This window comes from Oryza sativa, chromosome 11, assembly GCF_034140825.1.
Source record: "Oryza sativa Japonica Group chromosome 11, ASM3414082v1".
NCBI lineage: Eukaryota > Viridiplantae > Streptophyta > Magnoliopsida > Poales > Poaceae > Oryza > Oryza sativa.
Genome location: NC_089045.1, coordinates 22,751,400 through 22,770,944, shown reverse-complemented (window position 1 = coordinate 22,770,944; position 19,545 = coordinate 22,751,400). Strand labels below are relative to the sequence as shown.

At 47.9% G+C, this 19,545-nt stretch overlaps 1 long non-coding RNA gene across 1 annotated transcript; it reads left to right on the top strand.

The window, feature by feature from the left end:
• The first annotated feature begins 486 nt into the window (after positions 1-486).
• LOC136353958 (uncharacterized) lies at positions 487-3,523 on the top strand. The gene is made up of 2 exons (XR_010737575.1): positions 487-864; positions 1,755-3,523. It is a non-coding gene; the product is annotated as an uncharacterized lncRNA (long non-coding RNA).
• The last annotated feature ends 16,022 nt before the right edge of the window (positions 3,524-19,545 follow it).

Here is a 19,545-nt window from a genome sequence, read left to right as displayed (position 1 = left end):
CATGCATGAGAGCAAATAAACCAGCTAGCAAGAGGACAAGATCGAGGCTGATTATTTCACACGTCTATATATATGTGCATGGACGTTTACGTGAAACTGTATGCGGCCGTATTGCATGGATTGGTCTACGTATATATATACGGGTAGCTGGAACCATCTGCAACTCGATCGGTCGCTACGTACAGCAATACACACACATGGGCCGATGGGCTCTGATTACATGGGCCAGCTGTATATGTGACCGTATATATACTCCGGCAAGCGGGCAAGGTGGACGCGTATGCAGGCCTCCATCGATATCGATCAACAGCAAAACTAAACAACCAAGAGATCATGTTCTTATCTCTATCGATGGAAACAACCAGATAAGCTTTATCTCCAGAGATATCGGGGCTGCTTGTTGGCAACGACGCCGCGCGCTACTCGCGGCCACCACCGACCCATTGTGCCTATAAAAGGCACAGCTATCCTCAGCTATGACGGGGGGCTTCAAGAGAGATGGAGGGGAGCACAGGAGGCGTAGACGGTCTCACCGGCGCTGCTACTGGCGACGTCCATGGAGGACGACGGAGGCAGCCAGGCGGGCAGCATCGACATATATTCATCCGACTCTCGCCGAGAGCATCGAGACTCATCCACCCCGACCCGTCGCCGTCATCCACATTCATCAACATCCATCTCAGAGGGACTCATCTATTCATCTACAATCACTCAACCCCCGTCATAGCAAGAAGCGACATCAAGGAGGATCAGTCCGGCAAGTCGACACCGGCCGACCGCGCGCTGTGTCCATCTACATCAACACCTTCCGTCGGCTGGGGAGCAGGATCGCGAGGAAGAACAGCAAGCTAATGGCCACTACTGGTAAAGCTAAGAGCATCTCCAAATTTGACTCTCCAAATGTCTATTTCGCCAACTCTCCATTTAATTTAGCAAATCAAACTGTCTTTTTACTCCAACAGCCTCTTCATTCGTCCTCTCTATTCTGAGTCTATGACAATTGGACCCATACGTCAGCCTCTACACCTCCTCCTTCTCCCTCATCTTTCTCCTCTTCTCTCCAAACCCCCCTTCCCTCTCCCATCCGCCGCCGCCGCCTCATCCCCATCCCCACCACCGCTCGGGCTGCGTCGCCATCCACCGCCGCCGCCGCCGCTCGGGCTCCGCCCGCCGGTGCCACTCTCTTCGCCGGCGGTGGTGCAGCGATGCGAGGAGGCGTGCGGCCGCGCGTGGTGGTGCGGCAACGCGGGGAGGCAGGAGGCGAGATGCCGGCGGCTCGCGACAACAATCTCGACGCCGCTCAGGGTGGAGCTCGGCAGCGGCGGCTCACGACGACCTCGACGGCGGATCTAGAGGGGGGCAGCAGTGGAGCTCGGGGCGGAGCACGGCGGTGGCGGTGGCAGTGGCTGGCCGCGGCGACGACGGGGCGGCAATGGTCGACTACAGCGACGACGGGACGGCGGGGCCGGCCGCGGCGACGACGAGGCGACGGCACCCTCGTGGCCTCGTCACATGTGCGTGCCGCACTGCCGCGTGAAGAGAGAGGGGGAAACAGGCGTGGGTCCCATATATGGCTAGCCGGTTTTGGCTGGTCAACTTTGGCTAGTCTGGTGGGGAATTTAGCCAGCCGGATGGCTTGGAGAGGCATTTGGCTACTCTGTTGGAGCAAGTTAGCCAAATTTTAATTTGGAGAGCCATTTAGCTAGACTCTTGGAGATGCTCTAATTAGATTGGTTACTTTCTTTTGGTTCCAGTGCGTACGTGCATGCATGGAGGACGGCCGGGTGTGCTGCCATCGCCGGAGTCGTCGTGTCGACCGATCTGTTGGTGCTGATCGATCGCAAGCCTCCGTCAAGATCGATGCCACTCGTCCTCAGGACTGAGCTCATCTGTTTTTGCTGCCGGTGATGATTCTACTCGTTGCGACGATCTTGCCGAGACGCTGGACGTCGCCGCCTTCGCTAACTGCTGCCTCTACTCGGCAACACCACCGGCCCGTCGCCACGCAGCGAGGACAACGCACCACGTCGTGCTGCCGGGAATCGTCCGAGCAACCGCGGACGTCAACAAGCCGTGCCAATCCACGGAATCTCGCCGGAGAAGACGATGACGCCGCTCCTTCTAGGACGATCTCATCTAACATTGTCCAGTTCTTCTCCTGTTTATCTCTCTCTCTCTGTATTTCAGGCTTTCAGCAATCAGCACATATATGCATCACACCATGTCATCGTGGAGCTGCGGCCGGAGTCATGCATGGCGTCACTCGCGAGGGCAGAAGGCACAGATGAAGGTCATGGAGGAGAAAACCATCGGCGTCTTGCTCTGACAGCCGCCCCGCCTACGCAACCTCGCCGGAGCCGCCGTACAGGATCGGCCCTGCAATAGGAGATCTCGCCAGCAATAGGAGTGGTGCACGCCGGCAACGACTCAGGACGAGATCGAGATCAAGAGCGGCGTGCTTCATCGCGGCGCCGACGCAGCCTCGCCGGAGCAGCCGGGCAAGACCGGCTCAGCGGGAGGAGGCCTCACCAGCGACCAGGAAGCCGGCGCTAAACCACGGGCATCGGCAATCTCCGCACCATGGGTATAGCCTCTTGAGTCTCTTTGTTTTCTTCTCTTTCGGTTCAGGTCGTCATGCATGCACGAGATGGCGACGAGGCGAGTTGCTGCCGGCTGCTGCTTCCTCCTGGAGATCGTGTCGTTCCCTCTCGTCGGAGACGCCGTCCGCCGATGACACGTCTATCTGCCGCCGGGACGTCCCCGCCTCGCCGGTCACGAGACCTCTACCTCGCGACGTCTCTACCCGGCGACGTGATGCTGTCGAGACATCGCTTTGCCAGTTGCAGTCTCTTCGCGACATCATCGATGCTCGCTTGCTCTCGCGGACTTGGCCATTTTCCTCACGCTCGTCCTCATTCCTCACGCTCGAGGAGATCGCCGGTCGGAGCGCCGCTACCCGGAGCCCGCACACCGTCGTCGTGTCGTTCGGCTACTACGCCTCTGCTTCATCGCGCCGGACTTTGTGATGCCATCTGTCCGCGATGTCTATTCTTCACCGAGTCGCTGTGAGACACTGACTTGTCATGCCCTCTGTCCGCGATGACTATTCTTCGCCGAGTCGCCGAGGCGCTACCAAGCAGCGCTCATCTTCGTCGACTAATCATCATCATCAGCCGCCCGCTGAAGAAGGCCATCGTGATGCTACCCAGCCGGAGTGTGCCGAAGATCACCGGAGTCGTCGAAGATCGCATCTACCTGGTGCTACCACTAGAACGGGATCGCTTATCTATGACGGGCTGAAAGCATCATCATTGTCGGGTAAGGCCCCCGTCACTGGGCAAAGGTCACTGATGTGAGGAAAAATCTCAATCGGGCAAAAGCCCGTCATGGATGGATGTTATCTCAATCGGGCCAAAAACAAAGCCCGTCACAGATGAGTATGATCAGTCAAACCAGCGTAGTTAGGAGTCCGTCACGGATGACTAATCTCAATCGGGCACACCACTAAGCCCGTCACGGATGAGTAGTCATCTCCATCGGGCATTTAGCCAGAGCCCGTCACCGATAGGTTTGACCCCACGTGTTGAGTCAAACTAGTCCAATTCGGACGACTTATCTCTATCGGGTGTATTCTAAAAGCCCGTCACGGATGACTAATCTCTAACGGGCAGGACTCTATAGCCCGTCACGGATGAGTTATCTCTTTCGGGCATTAGCTAAATGCCCGTCAGGGATGAGTTTAGAACCAAAAAAAATAAAATTTGTCTTTTTGGCTAGCCTCAGGCCTTTGCTAGCCATGCCCACTGCAAAAATGACAGAAGCATATATATACATAGTCCCATTCCCAGCAACCCCATTCCCAGCATCAATTCACATATTCCATCACAGCCAATTCATATAGACCCATTCCCAGCATCACATCAGCCAATTCACATTCATATTCCATCACATCACAGCCAATTCACAAAATCAAACACATATACATTCACATCCACAACCCATTCACATATATGTCATTCACATATATTTTTCTCTCCAAACCGCCGACATGCATCAAAAGTTGCAAAAATAAGTTATAAATTGGAACAATTTTATATGTAACTAGAAATGCAAGTATATACAGAGACGAGCTACCTAGGACTTTACTCTAAAGAATAAAATTGTATTACAAAGAATATTTACAAAAATCAAATGTTTGTCGCATATGCATTGCAAATGTTCTGCCATTCCGAGATGAGCTACCTAGGACTTCACTCTAAACATCTCTTTCGGTGACAAGATATCATCTAGTATGAATTGTGCTATCTCCTCTCTAATGATTTCGAAGTTGATTTCCGGAATCCTTGAAATAAATTCCTGCATGTTCGGCGCCAAGTTAGTCTACATACTTGTAAATTTGTCGTCCTATGTGTGTATAAACAATTGAATTACACACCTCAGGGTCGAGCAATGTCACCTTGTCTGCGAAGCTCCTCATATTATCGCAGACATGGAACCCACATTGGTCGCCAACTTGTTGACGTATTGGGAAGTATTTCTTGTGACCGAGTTTGGGATGCCCATCCTTATGCCTCCCGCCTCTTGCCACGTATTGGTCCCATGCCTCGTTCAAGGCAGATTCGATGGCCGACCAATCGTATATTTCTGGCTTGATATTGGACTTAAGGTAGTGTACCAAACTCCACTTCGGCGTTATTACCAGAAGAATCCAATGTCGCCCGCGAAATTATTAAATTGCCAGTTACATACTACAGTTGTACGCGTTGAGTATTTGAGTATAAGTACGGTACATGCTTACTGTTAATTGTAGGCGCACATAATGAAGTCCTTGTCTTGACGGGCAAATAAGCAGTCCTTGATATAGGCCACTATGTTTGCTCGATCGTTTTTCAGCGTTGTCTCGTTGACGACAGCTGGATCGAGTAAGGCAACATGGGGTGCTTTACGATGGACATGCTTCCAGGTTAACCTACGAGCAAGACAAGAGTCAGGGTAAGCGTAATTTATGGACAGTCACTACCATATCGCGTACTAACAAATACTTACAAGGAGTAGCACTTAAGGAGGTTGGTGTCGATCGCTCGCACCCTGTAGAGGTCCCATAGATCTTTGAAGTCTACGGCGATGAAGGCAGTAGGCCCGAGGAACGGCTGACCATCGTGCTGGCCCAACATGGAGGTCTCTCTATTCTTCCTCCTTGCGTTGGACTTCTCCATGTACCTATGCAACTCCTTGCAAGCAGGGCCCATCTTGAATAAGGCATCGTCTCCGACCAATGGCATGCCCAATATGAATTTGGCTAGAGGCTTTGGAGGAGCTACTGGCGCCTTGCCAAGATCAAGCTTCTTTGGGGCTAATGGCACCTTTATTTTTCCTCTCCCCGTTCCAGCAGCTTTTCTGCGTGTGTCAAGCTTGGGTGGAGAAGATTTCGCCCTCTTGCTCCGTTTGGCAGGAGGGGGGAGGTGCGGCCTGCTGTCAACCTCCATACCGTCGTCCCCAAAATCAGTATCATACTGTAATTGGAGATCTTCATCTCTTTGTTCAACGGCAGAAGGGAGAGATACAACAGTTTGATGGGGACGCGTCGGCGGCGGACGAGAACTTGGCGCTAGCCTTGGAGTTATATTGATCTCAATGCTGTGCTTGGGCCATTGAATAAAGGTCCCACGTGCAGCCCCAAGGGTCAGAATCTCGTCATTAGGTGGGTGTGGGATAGTGTAGCCAACCCAATCGGGCTTCACTAAGTCCACCTGAACTTTGGCATTGCCGGCTTGCAGCTGCGCCCCATGCACTCGGGTCTCCTGGGTAGGCTTGAATGCTTGACCCTCTGCGGCAGGAATTGCAAATCCTGGTGTCACCCTAACGACTAGGGTACACGATGTGGGTTCCTGCGATAGATTCATTAGTGTCCTTAGTATATGTTGCAATGTATTGTGGTGCTAATATAATATATGTGTTATTAAGTTGTGCTTACCGTTATGTGGTCCACCGTGGCGGGGCCTTCAGGCTGTTCTGCCGGAGCCTCAGTTGATGCGCAGCTGCTATGCCTCTGCGTGGGGCTCACTTGTACTATGGGACCGGGAGTGGCATCGGTCGACCTATCCCTGATGCGTGCCTCTATCTGAGCCTCTATACCTAACAGCTCGGCAGTGAGCTCTTCTCTAAGCTCTTCTTTAAGCTCCTCCCGAAGTTGGGCCTTAATGCGTGCAGCTTTCTGCGCCTTGGAAAGCTTGTGCTTCTTGTACTGCCACGCGTATTGGGGAAACCCAAACTTCCATGGAACATTGGAGCCAATGCCCCTTGTTCGTCCACGGTGTTCTTCGTTTCCCAACGCTTTCGTGAGAATGTCATCCTCGCGTTTTTGTGGGCAGACCTCTTGGGAGGCCTGTCTCTCAGCATTCAGTTCGACCTGGGGTACAGTTAGGACGCGTTAGACGAAGAACAAGATACAACATAATGAAACTTATTCTATGTGTTCAACTTACGATTTTCTGGTACACCGCTTGATCTTCAGGATTTGGGAACGAAAGAGTTCCGTCACTATTCTTCTTCACCCTTGTCCTTGCCCAGTTCCTTGCCCGCTGGACCGGGATATCAGCAAGCACTTGCGGGGTGTTAGATTCCGCTGCAGCTTCATCCTCCTTGTCCCATTCTGCCTGTTTCCCCGTGTAGCCTCCGGTGCCAAGCCGGTGCGGGTGAAGGTTCCTTGCCTGCAGATCATGGTAGGTCTGGTTTTTTTCCCGAGACTCTTTCGTTGATTTGGCGGCATGGAACTCATCCCACACGGGTTGGGTGATGAATGCGTATTTCCCAAATGGTTCTGGCTGGGCGAGGTTGAGGACATACTCCGTGACCAGCGTTGTCTTGAAATTTTTCCAACAATTCCCCATGTTGCGGATAGCCTGCCGCTTCAGTCCTGCCTCGGCCTCTGTAGGGTATCGGAAGCTTTCTTTGAATTGCCTCCAGGCCTCTTCTTTTTCTTCTTGAGGGACCAGATCGATGTGGTCCTTCAGAATAGTGAAGTTCCGCCTCCCTAGGACTCCGCATATCGTAGGGAACTTTTTGACAACTTTCGTCGGAGCCGTCGGATATCCAACATCGTCCACCTCTGTTATGGTGTAGACTTCCTTAGGAATCTTATTCTGGGTCCTAGGATTCCGGCTCGATGTAGTCCCAATAGTGGTTGTCGACATCGGTTCGCCTTGCTGCGACATGTCCTATGTCACTGTTGTACGGGGAGAAAGTACTTTTTAAACACATTCTCTTATGGTTTGATATACCTCTATCTCCTACCTGCATTCGCCTCGTCGACGGAACCATAGCATCCATGCTCAATAGAGCCGGAGCAGCCGGGAACTCGGCCTCAACATCAGTGTCCCACTCGAACTTGCTACCAATGTCACTAACATAAGAAAGTGGCAACGGTAGCAAGTTCTAGTGGGATATGAATGTCGAGGTCGAGATCCCGTCTGCTGAGGAATATGGATGCTACATATCTGCTGACGAGGTGGATGCAGATAGAACACACAGGCAACCAAAACCCTTCCTATCCAAGATCCCTAACGTTATCATCAGCAAACTCCTAGATTGCGTCCAAGATCATTTCGTTATGGAACCCTTATTCCCATAGATACAGCAACCATCTTTGGATACTGAATTTATGGGAATGGGGTCCATAAAGAAATGACCTTGAAAGCAATCTAGGATGTTGGTAACGATAAAAGATTTTTAGAAATGTTGTATTTGAACGAAATGTTCTGTTTACCAATTTGTCTTGGTCGGTATCGTGCAGGCAGTAACCTGACCAAACCAGATTTGGCAACCAGGACACTTCGTATTCTCCTAAATGCCATAATTTCAGTAACTTCATTTAATAACAGATTTCTATGCATATCCATCCCATTTCCCTCAAAATAACCCAAAACAGCCCATACTACACAAGTCACATATATATTATTTTTGTACCTAAAAAACACAAGTCATGACATATAATAAGTTTGGCCTCAGTTTTGCTCAGAAATTATGCTTCAATTATCATCATTTGCAACTGCCCCCACCCCCAAAAGAAATTAAGAACAAGTGTAGAGGGTCTGTCCTTATGCAAAAAAGAAACAGCCATAATAATTCAACCATCACAACCCACATCAATTCATCCATCCCATTGGACCAAAAATATCCCAAAAATTTTGCAAAGAACCATATAAGAACAAGTCTAGAGGGTTTGTCCTTATGCAAAAAAAAAAAACAACAGCCATATAAAATGATCCCATACTGCCACTCCCCCCCCCCAAAATAAAATGAACAAGTGTAGATGGTCTGTTCTTATTGAAAAAACCCAAAAATCACAAGTGTATATGGTCTATTCTTATGCATTAAAAACCAACATTTAAACCTAAACAAGAACAAGAGTAAGGCCGGCCAAAAAATGCATCCATTTTGCAAAATATCTCATATTGCCACTCCCCCCCCCCCAAATAAAATGAACAAGTGTAGATGGTCTGTTCTTATTGAAAATACCCTAAAAATCACAAGTGTATAGGGTCTGTTCTTGAGCAATCATCATTGGCCATTCATCACAAATACATCCATCACAGCCCACAACATCCCAAGATGGCATTTCCCCCAAAAATCACAAATTAATTCCATCACAGCCCACAACATCCCAAGATGGCATTTCCCCCAAAAATCACAAATTAATTCCATCACAGCCCACTGCATCCCAACATGGCATTTCCCCCAAAAATCAAGCAAAATTCATCCACTGCATAGCAATATCTAATTCATCCAACTATACAATGCAAAAAACATCCACTGCATCCACTGCATCCATACATCTAATTCATCCACACACTGCGTCCACAATGCATCCACAATGAATAAAAAAAACAAGGGAGAGGAAGCGTACCTGGGAGGAGAAGCGGCGGAGAGGAGGCCGGTCACGGCGGAGGACTTGGAGAGGAGGCCGGCGGCGTCGGGCTTGACGTCGGTCTTGGCGGCGGGCTTGACGTCAGTCGCTGAAGCGGCCGTGGCGTCGGTCTTGACGACTTGGTGGAGAGGAAGCTGGCGGCGGTGAACTTGGAGAGGAGGCTGGCGGCGGCGGTCTTGGGCGTGGAGGAGGCGCTGGCGGTCGGGGAGGGCAGATCTTGAACCGGGAGGCGGCGGGGGCGGTCAGGAAGGCCGGATCCACGACTATGGAGGAGGCAGTGGTGGATATTGAACCGGGAGGCGATGGTGGCGTCGAGGAGGAGGCGGCGGCGGTCGGGAGGCGACGGCTTGGAGGAGGAGGAGGCGGCATCAGCGGTGGCGGAGGAGGAGGAGGCGGCGGCGGCGGTGGATCTGAGAGAGTGAGAGGCGGCGTCGGCGGTGGATAAGGACCCGTGGATGAGGATTGACTAAGTAAACCCTAGTCAATCCTCATCTTTATCGGGCAGACTACTATGCCCGATGCGGATGACACTCATCCGTGACGGGTGTTAGTACTCTGCTCGATACAGATGATACCTATCCGTGACGGGCATTAGAACTAAGCCCGATAGAGATGGAATAATCTCTATCGGGCATAGTACTAAAGCCTGTCACAGATGACTTATTAAAATATTTTTAAGTTATAAAAATCATTTATAATTATCTTCTACCCGATTTAAAATTGCTATTGCATTTGATTTATCACATATAATTAACAAATGTCTTATTTACATAGTTTAAAATTCCTATTAATTTTTTAAATTCATATAATTGACAATTGCCTTTCTCACATATAGTTTAAAATTCCTATTATTTTTTTAAAATCATCTAATTGACAAATGCCTTTTTCACATATAGTTTAAAATTCATATTACTCTTTTTAAATTCATATAATTAACAATTGGCTATCTCACATATAGTTTAAAATAACAAGTATAGTTTTTTAAAACCACATAATTAACAAATCCATTTCTTCAAAGAGTTTTAACTGGAATGGCATGAAACATATGCAATTCATTCATTAAGTCTCCAATACAAATTAAATACATCATTCACAGTGATATGCCTTCCAAATGGTCTGAACGAACGTAAGCCACTTTGTCTTCGGGATCATCGTCAAGGTCGATATGAGGTCTGACATGAAGATTCTTGTTGTATTCTTCTTCATCGACGACGTTGTCCACCCCCACAATTCCTCGCTTGCCATCCCTAACGACGTGCATCTTCTTGTTTGCGAGGTCTTTTATGTAGAAAATCTGTTCGTCCTGCTTCGCTAGTATGAATGGTTCGTCTGCGTATCCAACCTTGGCCAGGTCCACTAATGTGAAGCCCTCCTTGTCGACCTTGACACCTGTGCGGATATTCACCCAACTGCAACGAAACAAAGGGACTTTGAAGTTCAGATAGTTCAGCTCCCATATCTGCTCTATGCGGCCGTAGTATGTGCTCGATCCAACCTGATCCTGATATGCATCTATACGGACTCCACTGTTTTGCACTGTGCTTTTCTCATCATGTGTGACAGTGTAAAATGTGTATCCATTGATATCGTACCCTTGCCATGTGTCTACATCCCAAGATGGACCCCTTGCCAACCTTTGTAATATCTCACTTGGGCCATCGATCGACCGTGCTACACGATCCTTGAACCATTCGTTGAAGCGAGCACCATGTTCTCTGTTGATCCAAATATCTGATCGATCAATATTGTCCTGTCGGACCTTCGCTAAATGCTCCTCAAAGTATGGGGTTACTTCAACCATATGTTGCAGCACTGCGAAATGAGCCTGCGCGTAGGAAGCTTGATCGGGAACAATTCTTTTTCTACCAGTTGTGCCGACACCTGCCAACCTTTCTTCGTGGCGAGACGTAGGAACTCCGATAGGATCAGTCTCGGCCATGTAATCGATACAAAACTCAATGGCTTCCTCGGTCGTGTAACCTTCAATGATGCTCCCCTCTGGTTTTGCTCTGTTCCGAACGTAGGACTTCAGAATTCCCATGTACCTCTCGATGGCCACATTTCTCTCATAAAAGCTGGCCCACATATTTTTGTTTGCTTCACTAGGTGAACAGTGAGATGAACCATGATATCGAAGAAAGCTAGTGGAAAATACATCTCCAAGTGACACAGGGTACTGACAATATTAGCCTGCAACCCATCTAGGTCTTCTGGATCTATAATCTTCTGACCGATTGCATTGAAGAAGGCACAAAGCCGTTGGATCGTGTGACGGACTTGTGGTGGTAGAATGCCTCTTATAGCAACTGGCAAGATCTGTGTGATTAGCACGTGGCAATCGTGAGACTTCATTCCAACCAGCTTAAGATCCTCCAATTTAACGTACTTACTTATTCTCGCGCAATAGCCCGAAGGAACTTTAATATCTGCCAGACATGATAGCATTGCGATCTTCTCATCCTTCAACAATATGTGGCAAGCTGGTGGGAGGTACACTCTTCCCGTATTCTCATCTGTAACAGGATGAAGTTCATTGCGAATGTTCATCTCCTGTAGATCGAGACGCAGATTCAACCCGTTCTTTGTCTTGCCAGGCATATTCAACAATAGCCCCAGCAAGCTATCGCACACATTCTTCTCTACGTGCATCAGATCAATGCAATGACGGACCTCAAGATCTTCCCAATATGGTAGCCGCCAAAATATGGATTTTTTCTTCTACATCCTCTTCTTGTCCTCCTTGCTACGTTTTCTTTTCTTCCCAAACTCATTAGTAATGTCCTTCACCATGTTGTGTACCTGATCTCCGGACAAATCCGCAGGGGCAGACCCAAGTTCTTTCTTACCATTGAAAATTTTCTTCTTTCTTCTAAAGGTGTGCCGTAGGGGGAGCCATCTCCTATGACCCATATAAACCATCTTTCTTGATTTCTTCAGCCACCTACTACGTGTATGTTCCATACAGTCAGAGCATGCCTTCTTTCCTTTCACAGTTTGTCCAGAAAGATTACCCAGCGCGGGATAATCATTAATGGTGCAGAACAATAGAACTCGTAGTGTGAAGTTCTCCTGACCATATGCATCCCAAGTTTCCACACCCTCTTTCCACAGAATCTCAAGGTCATCGATAACAGGCTTCAAGAACACATCGATGTCATTGCCGGGTTGTCTCGGACCTTGGATTAACAAGCACAACATAATATATTTCCTTTTGAAGCACAACCATGGCGGGAGGTTAAAGTTCGCAATGAGAACTGGCCAAGTGCTGTGAGAACTGCTCATGTCTCCGAAAGGATTCATGCCATCCGTACACAAACATATCCTCATGTTTCTGGGGTCGGCAGCAAAGTCTTTGTGCTTTCGATCGATATTCCTCCATTGAATCGAATCCGCAGGGTGTCTTAGCAAATCGTCATTCCTTTTCTCTGTGGCATGCCAACGTACTAACTTTGCTTCATTGGGGTTGGCAAATATTCTCTTGAAACGATCAATGATTGGTAGATACCACACAACCTTTGCCGGACCACCCCGCTTTGACTTCTTTCTCTTGCCCGCGCTCTTCTTTCGCTTGTATCGAGAAGCTTTGCAGACAGGACAAGCATCTAAGTCCACGTATTGCTTGTGGTACAATATGCAATCGTTTGGACACGCGTGAATTCTCCGGACCTCTAACCCTAGGGGACACAGAACCTGTTTTGCTTCATATGTCGTCTCGGGCAATGTGTTCTCCTGAGGAAGCATGTCCTTCAGTATTCCCAAAAGTTATGTAAAACTCTTGTCTGACCATCCACTACTAGCCTTCAACTTCATTAGATCTAATGTTGCTGATAATTTGGTGTGCTTTGGCTTGCATCCTGCGTATCGAGGAGTCTCCGAGTTACTGACCAACCTGTTGAACTTCATGGAATCTCTCTCGTTCATAGCTAGGTCATTAATGTCACATAACATGTCTTGCAGCATATCAGGGTACACATCAACCATTTCACTGCCCAATGGAGATGGGACAAACATGTCATGCTCTTCTTCATCTCCTTCTTCATGATTGTCTACACCACTTCCGTCTGTAGCTGCTCCATCAGTACCCAGATCTTGCTCTCCATGCATCACCCAACGTGTGTATCTTTCCATGAATCCCCGGCGTATCAAGTGAGCGTGTACTTCCTTTTCATCTTCCCACAAAATCTCATTCCTGCAATCGCTACATGGACAACACATGTACTTGTCGTTTCTTCTTATCCTATCCTCCTCTGCGGCTTTCATAAAACTTAATACGCCATCTCTATACTCCTTCTACTGACGCCTCAAGCCAGTCGTGTACATCCAACTTCGATCCATCGTTGAACAATGAACAAAATATTAGTTAACATCTCATAACATAAGTACTACTAAATTAATAGGAAATGTTTAGTATCCTTTTACTTACTTTTATGATTTTCCTGTTTTTGTTTGCAAAAAAATTACAAAAATTCGCCCCCTTCAACCTCCCACCAAAATAGTGAACAGTGGGATAAACTACAGACAACGGACTGCTGGAGTATATATAGTGTGCAAAGTATATCTCAATCGGGCCAAAAAAATGTCATCTCTAACGGGCGCACATTAATCTCTAACGGACACAAATAGAAGCCCGACACCTATAAGAGTCATCGGTGATGGGCATTAAAACTATCTCAATCGGGCCTTCTTTGGAGCCCATCACCGATGACACTCATCTGTGACGGGCTCAGTATTTGCGCCCGATTGAGATAGTGGAGGTCATCTCAATCGGGCCTAACTTCGAGCCCGTCACAGATGAGTGTCATCGGTGACGGGCTATAGGAATATGCACCCCGACGAGTACATCTATAATGGCAAAAATTTAGGCCCGATTGAGATGACTTCATTCTGACAGCCCACGTTGTCCAGGCATATGATGGGCCGTCACAGATGAGAGGATCTGTACTAGTGTACGACGTCGCCAAGACGTCGGGTGTCCTTACTTTGCTGGTCGCAACCTATGCATTGCGACACCATCAACATCTACTCAACCTATGCAATACCGGAGTGCCACTGCTAGGTGCCCGCACGCTGTCGTCAAGTCCACCGGCCCATGATGCCTTCACTTCATCACGCCGGAGCGCCATGGTTTGGTGCCCGCACGCCGTCTTGCTGGAGCGTGCCACGGATAGTCGGAGCACCCGCGGATCGACGTCGCCGAGCTGCTCTCGACTATAGCACTTGAGAGCTCGTTATAATTATCAAGCAGCCGAGCACTGCCATGCAGTGCTCGTTCATGCCGATAGAACACTATCACGCCGCCCGCCGGAGCATATCGTCATCATCTCGTCAAGTCGAAGTCGTCATGACGTCCATCTGTGATTCTTTCTCTTCATCAAGCCGAGGTTGTCGTGCCGCTCGCCGCTCGCCGCTCGTCCGCGACGCTTTCACTTCATCATGCTGGGGTCGTTCATGACGTCATGTGACCATCCCGCCGGAGCACCACTGCTTGGTGCCCGTAAACCATCGTCATGCCGGAGTCGTCGTGCCGTCCGGCCATGAAGACTTCCCTCCACCGGGCCAAGATGATGAGACGTTGTTTGTCCGTGATGTTCTCTCTTCTGTCACATTGACATTAGCGCCGTTCGTCCAGGATTCTCTCCCTCTTTGTCAAGATCGATGTCGCCGCTCGTTCGTGTATTGGAGCGTCGCTTGTCTACATCAACGTAAAGCAAGAATGGTGCCATCTGTGATGCCTTCGTGCCAGATCTACACCAACAAATGCCCTCGGTCATCCCGCCGATGAGACGTTTACTTCTTCCAAGGTCACCGTTGCTACCGGCGCCCTCATAGAGCCCCTTTCATGGGTTCGTTATCATATTAACCGAATCAATAATAGGTCCATCATCTAAAGGAGGTGCCAAGCCACGTTTGTCCGGCTGCTGTCTGCATCGACTTCTTCATCAACATCTTTGTTACAAGTCCCTGTTGTATAAGGGGCATGACGAGTCGGGAGGTGCCCAGCCACGTTCATCCGGCTGCCATCTACACCAACTGTCTTCGTCAACTCTTCATTCATTTGATCTTGATGACGGGTCAGGAGGTGCCCAGCCATGTTTAATCCGGCTGTCGTCTACACCGACTGTCTTCGTCAACTCTTCATTACTTTGATCTCATCTAGTCAAGAGGTGCCCAGCTATGTTTATTCGGCTGTTGTGTACACCAACTGACTTCACCAATTCATCTTACCTTTAAACACCATTCCGATGCTGTTGCTATGACGTCGAGCCGTCCAAGCTATGCGATTCCATGCATGTCTTCTTCAAGCAATCTACACCGACACGTCGCTCAAGAGTGATGAGGCGGAGCGACGAGGGCGGGCGGAGTCTATATGAAGGCTACGCCACCAACACCAGCGCACGGACCGACGAGGCCGTGGATCGCTACCGGCGCCCTCACATATATACACACACATCTACACCATCATCACAACCATGCATGGAAAACGTGAAGCGAAGACGATGAGACGACCACAAGCAGCTTAATCGGAGGTGCTCTGCAGGCCTAGACCTGCGGAGGTAATTAACTGGGAGTCTTTCGAGACCATAGGAACCAGAAGACCACATCGCTGATGTCAAGATCTGTCCAACGACAGGCAATGGCACGCGTATTTTATATCATACATGGAAACTGTATCTTGTTAATTCGGTTAATAAAGATCATGTGTTTCTGTGTCTCTTTTATGTTTGTTTTACATTGTGTATCTAGGTACACTGGCACGCCCGCATTTATTTTCTCTCTAAACATAGAGGGATACATTTTCGTAATTTTCTATCCTAAACAACTGTATGTGATTTTTTTAACAAAGATAAAGGTTTTTTTAAGTACTACCACGATAATCTCCAAAGCACCATATTATTGGATATATTTTGATAAATATCTATAGTTTTGTGTCCGGTGATTTTCAACGCTTTATTGAAGTATACTTTATAGTCACGTCAATAGAGTGTATAACATACATTCATCAAATTATGCCTGATATGTTGGAATTCCTCAACTATAAGAAAATATATCATGAATAGTGTATTGCACAACTTACTCGGTAGTTCATTTGTTTTGAAAACTATTTGACAAAGAGAAAAACATACATTTATGATCATAAGTCTCACGATGGACTAAGGGGTTGTATTATAGCAATATCATTGGCTTGAAATATTTTTCATATTTTTTTATTCTATGTAACATTTATGTGGCCCACTTATCATATACTAATGAAATAGTTATAAAAATTCAAAAAATGTTTGAGAATCTTAATCTTAAACAAATTAAAATTAAATCATATATACTTAAAGATACACAACTAAATTGTGGTGTTTTCATTTATTATGTTGATTTAAATTAGCATTGTATAGTCGTCAAGTGATATTTGACACTTGAAATATGATGGGGAATTATATAAAATAGGAAAAGGACGAATTACCCTAACTATTACAGTAGACCGAATTACCCCATAAACCCGAAAACCAGATATGTTTCACCCTCAACTATTAATACCGGACAAATTACCCCTTCCCCCTCACTCAACCCGGAGTGGTTTTGGACCTACGTGGCAGTACAGTTAACTTTTTTAAAAAAATAAAATAGGTGTGGCCCATCTGTCACACTTTCTACCTTCTTTATTCATCTCCCCTCTCACCTATCTCTCTCCCTCTCTTCCTCAATCCCATTCCCCAGCCACTCTCTTCTCCCTCCCCCTGCTACAGGGACAAGCCGGGCAGGCGCACTGTCGCTTCGCCGCTCTTCTCCTTCATCTTTGTCTATTCCCCTGCTCTTGATCACTTGATTGATCCACCTCGATGTTCTTTGATTGATTGGTGCTTTCTGTCTCGTCGGGAGAGAGGCATGCCTCTAGGTGGGGATCGATTAAGAACCGTGATGCGACGACATGCTATGGTAGCTAGATAGAGTTGCGGCCTTATTTGTTGGGGAGTTCTCGATGGGGGGGGCGTAGCCAAACCTAGCCATAGAAGACCAGCGCAGGTGCTTGCCTCCGGCAGCCACAACGCTCATCATGCGACGACGAGATGCGACGAAAAGGATGGAGACAACAGCCTCCACTGGAGTGTGCATGTGGCGGCCGAGAAAGTCGAGGAGGAGCCGCCTCCGCTGCTCACCGCCCCCAAGCCGCCTACGGAGCTCGAGCTCCTCCGCCCCGCCACTATCGTCCTCTTCACGCGCCAGTGGAGGCCAAGAAGAGGTCACGTGTCCATCAAGGAGGTGCGTGCCGATGGAGGCTGAGGACGAGCCGCCTCCACCGCTCTTCACTCGAGCTCCTCCGATCCACCCGCTCGCCGCCCCTAGCCTTGCCGATTGACAGACGTGGATCGGAGGGAGAAGAAAGAGAGATTTTTTTTTTAAGAAAATGCTGACGGGACTACAAGGTAGAACCGAAACCACTTCGGGTTGAGTCAGGGGTAATTCGTTCGGTATTAATAGTTTAGGGTGTGAGATGTCTGGTTTTTAGGTTTATGGGGATAATTCGGTCTATCATAATAGTTTAGAGGTAATTCGTTATTTTTCCTTTAAAATATTATCATAATATTATTTATTATATATCGGCCTCATGTATTATGATGTATTTAGGAACATAGACATTAATAGTTTATTTAATTTGAGAAATCTGACCGGAACACAAATTACATATATATTTTTAAAAACATTGATAGGATATTTTATTTTATATTATAGAAGATCTAGTTTAACTACGTATATTAGTAACATATTTTATTTTAAATAGTAGAAAATCCTATTTCATGGAACATCGAGTTTTTTTCAATGTCATTGTCATACCCTAAAAATCCCAAAAATATAAATTGTTGTTTAATTGGAATTATTAGAATTTATTGTAAAAGCCTAGAAGATAAGATCTAATTTTAATTAATAAATTCCAATATAAAATGGGGCCAGATAAAATTTCATTAAATACTTTGCTTAATTCTATAATTCCTAGATTTTTCTGGGATTTATTTGAGCTAAGGAAGTATTTTTAATAAATGGAATTGCATTTAATGAATAATTTAAATGGAAAAAGGTTTTTAAAATTCTCTTTTGGCTTTGGGCCCAAAGATCTCTCTCTCTCGCTCGGCCCAAGTCGGCCCAAGCCGAGCGCCCGCCCGCTCGCGCGCGTGCGACCGCCGCTGACATGTGGGTCCCACCCGTCAGTCGTCGTCTTCCTCTAGTCGAAACCCTAGCCGAGCTGCGCCGCCGCCGCCATTCCAAATCCGGCCGCCCCTTTCTGTCTCCGGTCGAATTGATTGAGGGGAAAGGATCCCCGTGATCCACTCTACCTTTTCCCTTTTGGAAACATCGTCTAAATCGCTTTGGAAATCGCCGGATTTGAGTTCAATTCGGATCGATCTCTCTCCTCCGAACCCTAAACTTTCCTTCCCGTCGCCGGTCGCCGTGGGCCTTCGCCGCCGCTCCCTAGCCCCTATAAATTGACCCCCGAGCTCCCCTCTACCCGCTGCCACCCTCGCCTTAGTCTCTCGTCGCCGGTAGAGCTCTAGCGCCGTGCCGCTTCGCGCCGCCGCCGTCGCCACCGCTCCAGCCGTGCGCCGCCGTCGCTCCGGTCGTCGTCACTGCTCGGGGAGGTCACCGTCGTGGTCGCCAAGCTGCCGCCGTCCTCGTCCGCCCCTTCGCCGTCGCTGTCAACCGCCGGAATACCGCCGCCGTCGTTAAGCCGAAGGTCGCCGTCGTTTCAACCTCGTTGCCGGCATTGTCCATTGCTCCTCCGTCGCTATTTTGGTCACCGGTGAGTTCGTCGTGTCGTCCGCAACGCGTAGGTGTCCTCCGTTTGCGCCGCCGCGCCGTCGATCGCCGGCGAGCACGCGAAGCCGAGCCGTCGCCGGTGATGACGTCATCGCCGTCGTCATCGTTGCCATCCGCCGTGGTCCGGTCGTGGACCGGCCGATCTCAGCCGTCCGTTTTGGATGGATAGATCTCGGCCGTCCGTTTCCGTGAACCGTCGCCGTGCACCCGGTCCACCGTAAACCCGACCTACTGACGCAATAAATCCCTTTTTCTTTTCAAAAATAATTCATTATTGCGTCGTAATTCAATTAAAATCCATATAAATGATTTAATCCGATTTAATCTTTGAAAATTCATAACTAATTCATCTTAGCTCGGATTTAGTTGGTTCAAGTACTGTTCATGCTTGTTTATGTACTGTTTGGTGATTTTGTTCTTTTCTCTTTAGATTCCGACGTTCCCGGAGAGTCCGAATTTGCAGGAGAAGACTTTGAGGATTTCCGAGGCCAGCAAGGCAAGTCACACAGATCCCAAACAACCCTTTGAGCATGTTGATCCCGTTTAAAGCTATTGTTTCTATTCAAAGTCTGCATTTATTTTCGAATGTAATTGGGTGGAATTAACCTATTATTTGTTATGGCCCTTTTGTTCTTGATTACTTTATTCCTTGATACCTTGGGTTATTATAACTTGACTAGTTGAGCTTTATATAATGGTTCAACTAGATATTAGGCATAATTGCTTAGCCATGCTTAGAAACATTAGCACACTATTGGGATAACTTATGCCTCACTATTATATAATGATGGCTTAATGATAGCTCATGAAGGTTA